Source organism: Varroa jacobsoni, unplaced genomic scaffold (assembly GCF_002532875.2).
Source record: "Varroa jacobsoni isolate VJ856 unplaced genomic scaffold, vjacob_1.0 scaffold_247, whole genome shotgun sequence".
Lineage (NCBI taxonomy): Eukaryota > Metazoa > Arthropoda > Arachnida > Mesostigmata > Varroidae > Varroa > Varroa jacobsoni.
In genome coordinates, this window is record NW_019213149.1 from 267,416 (window position 1) to 273,518 (window position 6,103).

The window sequence follows — 6,103 nt, forward strand, 5'->3', positions numbered from 1 at the left end:
CGATCGATCCCATGCGAGGATACAACGGATGGAGCGCCTTCAATTGATATGAACAATAGCTGAATTAACGAAAAAATTTGAAATCATCATGATATCACCTGGGTTCGAGAAGGACACGTCGGACCTTGGCTAAAATGTTTTAAAAAAAAAAATATATATATATATATATATATATATATACTTGTGATTGCTGTAGAGAGTACCGTTGATTACAAGTTAAGGCCAGTTAAGGTTCGTATAATGTAATGCTTAAAAATGGTATACGGTGTTTTTTTCTCCTAACTGTTTTTCCGGAATAGTTTTTTAAGCATGGTCCGGATAAGTCCGGATTTCCTGCATTTTCAAATCCGATGGATCAGATAAAATGTTAATTAACATCTTTTTTTTTCCTACTAAGAAGGATATAATAATATGGCACAATTGATATGGGCATTCTCTATTGAAAATTCACATTCAGTTTATCTAAAACTTACAGTAATTACCCACAATTGTGACTGCGCAGACGACCACAGATATCAACGTAATCCAATCCCTTGTGCACCTCTAGTAACAATAGGTAACAAATAGAAAAACGTTTTTTGAATTTTATAAACTTCGAATTTTAAGTAGTATAACATATATCGTTTACTTAGACATTATTTTGCTTAAGTTTTGTTTCATGTTCACAGATTCAACTGAGAACATTGTAAGCCTTTTGTTGGCTTCCATTAAGACTAATTGGCCATTCTGTGCGCTTATTATCCTAGCTCAGTTAGTGTGTTTCAATAGACTAGCATGACCCTGACATATTTTTGTGCACTATGTATCGTTTACTTCTTTACATTTTTGACCGAATTCTATCTACCGAAGGTAACTTGTCAGACAGCCGGAAATTTCGACGCTTCTCTCAGCATAGCCCCACCTATCATCGCAAATGGTGACAGACAGATCTGCAATGAATGTGTCGGTGCAAGTTGGTAGATCTGAACAAGACAACGTAAGTACCCAACACTGCTACCGCCACTACATGGCTCAATCTTCTTTTTTTTTTTTTGCATGACATGAATATTTACTTTTTAACTTCGTTCACCAGCCCGACTTACAGGAACGAAAGTTCTACTCGGCTCCGTCAACTAGGCCATATAACAGCTGTACAACACGAAGTTATGCTGATCAGAGAAAACGTAAAATTTTAGGATCATTATTTGTAATAGTCATTGTCGAACGGGAGTTTTCTCTTTCTTTTCAGCATACTTCTCACTAAACTGCTTTACTACTTATGGTACTAAAACGATTTTCTTTTTCATTCTGCCAAGAACAGTCGCAGAGTTTACACCTACTATTCATACCCTGAAGGTGACCGTTTCCTCTCTGATAGCCAACAAAGAAGCATACACAGGGGATCATGATTCGTGGGCGCTTTAATACTCACCAAATAAGTGTAGTTATGTTTCGATGCACGCTCGCGGCCTGCGGACCTGTAATCAGTGGCCCGCGGCCTAGAATGTCACTGCTATGATTACATGAACAAGCGCTTGCCGGGAGAAAGTATGACAACAAATGTTGTTATTGCTACGTTTTTCTTCTATATTTTGCTCGATGCTACTCACTTGCCGTCATGATGTAGCCCGACGGGGGGTCAGCAGACGGAGCAGTTGTCGTCGCAGCGGTACTAAGCAGCGGTACTATTGTCGATTTTAGAGCTTGGCGTCGGAGCAGATACACCGATTCCTTAAAAATGCACTTGGGTTATGCCAGTCAGAGAAAGATCGTCCAGTCTGGTTAATGTGCTGATTTTTGTCACTAACTTTATGGCGCATGCAACCTCACTGCTCCTCATGTTCTGCTTGCATTTAGCTGTCCCTGACTGAAAACAAAAGAATAAAAAAAAAACGCAGCCCGTAACTCAACTCATGACACGACCAACCTGCGAAAACGAACGATCAGCCGGCCAACCTAGATGCACCTATAAGGCTACGAGAAAACATACAAGGCAGAGGCAATTGCTGATCGCGCTGGTCAGCTAGAAGAGAAAAAGAGTAGTAAGAGCTGCCAACCTTTTGAAAAGTGCAGTACTCCCACATCCGGTTCCGGTGTCGTTATCACTGCACATAACACACTGGGCATGATGTACATATGGGTAGATGCGTACATCTGTCTGTGAAAGCCACAGCAGCTTGAACACCGACGCGACCCGAAATGCCCCACAGGCCACTACCTATTGTGAGGCCGCTTCCGTTTAGAAATTAGAGCTGCCTGGAGGATGAAGCCGGCATAAGGGTAGGGGCTAGTGAAAAAATATACTTTTTGTAATGGTGGTGATGTCAATACAGTATAAGCCGATGTGGAGAGTTATGGTCATGGTAGTGCCTTTGATTGACTGGAGGCAGAGGCGTCTCAGTGAGGAGAGGCAGGTGCCTCAGGCCCAGTATAAAAGTAAACTTCTATAGAATCGAAACGCCTTAGTCTTGTCTACCTTGAAACGTTAAGAAGTGGGCTGGAATAAATGCGTGCGACTCGGTGGCCTATGCTATTTTTTCTGGCTAGGTAAACAAGTCACATACAAAGGTCCTCCATATGTGAGTTGTGTTAAAGTATATAGATACCCTATTCTAGAGTTATGTTATCGATGAGAGCAAACGCTAAAGTGTAACCGAACAGGTGCGTCCAAGTTAAAAACTGCCTTCAAATCATACAAGCTGATATAATTTGCGTTATGTTTTTCCTGCGTAAAATACTTGGGTTAACCGTGATTGATAATTAAACCGTACACTAATTTTATAAATAACGCAACTTTCAAACTTTGATTATTTCTATTAATTTTAGCACTATTTCTATTTGAATCACAACTGAAAGACATTTTCTGTTCAGGTGCCTAACAGTAAAAGTTGTATCTATGAGCTCACAGAACTTACATACTGGTAAGTTCAAAGGCAGCGTTTGGCGACAACAACGATACCTGCCATTGTAGAAGGAGCATTTAGAAATACTGTGTAACCATCGAGCCCTTTTTCGATTCTTGTTCGATCTCATCATCGTGCATAGTCACGTTTTTTTTTGCCAGTTCGTGCACTGGGTGCGGCAACGACATCTATATGCGTATGTAATATTATTAAATGTAATTTCATAGCTGTAGATATAATAAGTGGGTAAGCGCGTTCTGCGCTAGCTATTTATACATGGCAACTGCTGTTAATCGTTGTCACCACCACGGCCGCATATAGGTTCAGTAGCGGCAGATCGCTGGCGACAAGCTGTCCATTCGAATAAAAGTACAGTTGTCCTTAAGGCCAAACAGAGCCTGACTATGGCTTAGTTGTTTCGCACTAGCCCGTGCTATCAAAAAAACTACGAGCAGCACCATTAACGATGGCGAGATGACAAAGCTGATCATAGAAAATAGTAACGACGTAAAGAACTTTACTAAGCAAAGATAGATGTCAGTAGCATTTTTCTGTGCAGATATTCTGCCACCCTTCGACGATTAGCCAGCAACAATAAAAATATAACACTGTCATAAGAGTGGTGTTGTCGATTTTGCAGATCCTTCGATTATCTCTGCTCTTAGTTCAGACGCAAACAAGAAATAACGGGGAAACTACGGATGCCAACAGATAGTAGTAATGGCTGTGACGATATTAAGAGCAATTATCGTCGACCCACTGGGAGTATTGGTTGCATACAATGCTTATGAACGTCTGATATAGATAAAGAAAACAGACGACAAGCACACCTATGTTCTTGCTAAGTAAAAAAATATAGATATTCAGGACTGACCGTGCTACGTGAGTGTGGGTGTCCATTCAAGGGTTGATCGATACTCACAATTAGACTATACAATTGCTAGTCTGATCGGTGTGGAGTAGTCTGCCTACTCCGTATACAATCTAACCGATCGGCCAACTGATCAAACGATGAAAGATTAAAATAGTAATTCCAGCAGTCAAGTTAGTCCCGTATATTGGCGTAGTGCTTGCGTAGGATATAAACGCCCGCAATTTTCGTCCTACCTTTCACATTTGGTTCGTTAACAATTCTCGAACTATGAATTAGCCGGCTCATACTAAACATTTTATGATTTATTTAGTTATCATATAGAACATTTTATGAGCCTCAACATGGTCGTAACTTGTGTGTAGACCTAATTGACTTCACAATTGGACGAGTGAAAAACGCTCTGGCAGCACCAAAATCCGTTCACGCCAATGTAACATGCAATTTTACACTCCTGCAAGACTTATCTTTTTTAACCGCTCCGCCTATTGGTCGTGTATTTAAAAGGGTCTCGTGACACCGCGCGGTTCGTTTCCTACCTTCATTTAGTTGGTTCAAACGGGGGCGTCACTTGGCTCCGTTTTAATCCCTGTTTTTCCCTTTAAACGGCCCCAGTATACCCTTGAAATCATCTTTAACTCGGAATAACAGCTCGGCATCGGGACGATGCCCCATTCTTTTTTGTATCGTCTACTACCGCACATTCATTTTTATATTCTAACTAGGAACGGCGATTGGTTGTAGAACTTGTCGTAGGGGTAGTGAAGACAACTCGTTGAACGCTTAGTCTCCAGCCTGCCTTTTCAGCCCACTCTGATTTTATCCGTCTGTACCAACGACTTTTTTTGCCTGTGGCACCGCCGCCGCTCCTGCCTTAGGTCAGTTTCATAACCCCTCTTCCATACGTGGTTTCCTCATTTCTGTCTCATAGTACACGCATCAGAACGAGGCAGCGTGCAGTGCACTGCACTAAAATGCTTGCTTGCGTGCCTCATAGAATATACATGTATTGCAGATTGCGCCTTATACTTGCCTCCCCTCGAACCATCAGTTTCAGCGTTAAAGGTTGCCGTGTGGCATCGGGTCGGGGCGTTGGGGATAATACACCGCTGCGTGGCACGTGCCAGTGCTTGTTCGTTGTGAGTGCGTGCGTTGGGGAACCAAGCACAAATACGAGTGGTGACGGCAGCCGCGATAGTGCATGACGTTATAATGCTTTTACAGGCAAAACAGTGAAACGGATAAGGGCGTCTCTTTCTTTCTTCGGCCGAGGATTGCTTCCCTTAACCATCTTAGTGGCGGTTGTGCAAGCCACACTGATCGCCGAAATCTGATCGGACTAAATCAGCTACTTCGAGCTGCTTCAAACTCACTCGGTGGTCTCACCCAACGTAGGAGGCATCGATGGACGGTTATATGAATGTGTACATATGTGGGGCTGAGTCGGGAGCCTCTTTTCGTACTCCCCTATTTCCTGTCCTAGGATGGATCCATATATTTTTTGACCTTCTTTACCGGATGGCACTTATATATCGCGTACCAACAGGCGTCAGCTAGAAGCTGTGTACGCCGCCACCGCCGTGAATTGATCAGAAAGGTAGAACGGAAACACTTGTGAATGTATCTGTGCACAGCCATTATATGTACACATGAATAGATGGATATATCTATGCACGCTAGAGCAATATGATGTATGTGTGCGAGGGCATCGGAAGGGGGCGTAGGGTTGCTCTCTTCATTTTCTTACTTTCGACAAGGAGACGATTAATATGATTATGACATCAAAGATACTCTTCGCTTGTTTGGTGGGCTTGAAGATCGCAAGGAGAGAAATTAAAAATCGTGTATTTCAACATTAGTGCACTTTTTAGAGATAGAGAAACAAACTTCCCTCTGTTCCGCCATGTAAATTTCACATTATGACTCTTTCACTCAAATGACGCTATCACCTTTGTCTTTTGGAAAACCTATTTGACCCGAATTAGGTTACAGCCTTGATTTGTCGCAGTCGTTAAGGCTTTTTTTGTTTTTTCAATGGCTCTCCAGTGTTTTTCCCGTCAGTCGCCGAAATGTGTCTACTACATGGCCCATAAGGAGTACAAGCAACAAACTACTTTTGTGTTTTGATCCGTGCCTGTCAGGGGAAAAATACTTTGATTTCTTTTATTCTTAAATTTTGCTTTATTTTAACGATATCATGGTTCTGTTCGATCGAACGCTAAATGAACGCCTTCGCGTCTAGAAATGAAAAAAGACGCAGCTTGAGTCTTGCCTTCGTGAGGTTCAATCGCGCAAAAAGATGAGGGTGCCTATAAAGGTCACATCTTTGTCCGCGATTAGCGCGCCCGCT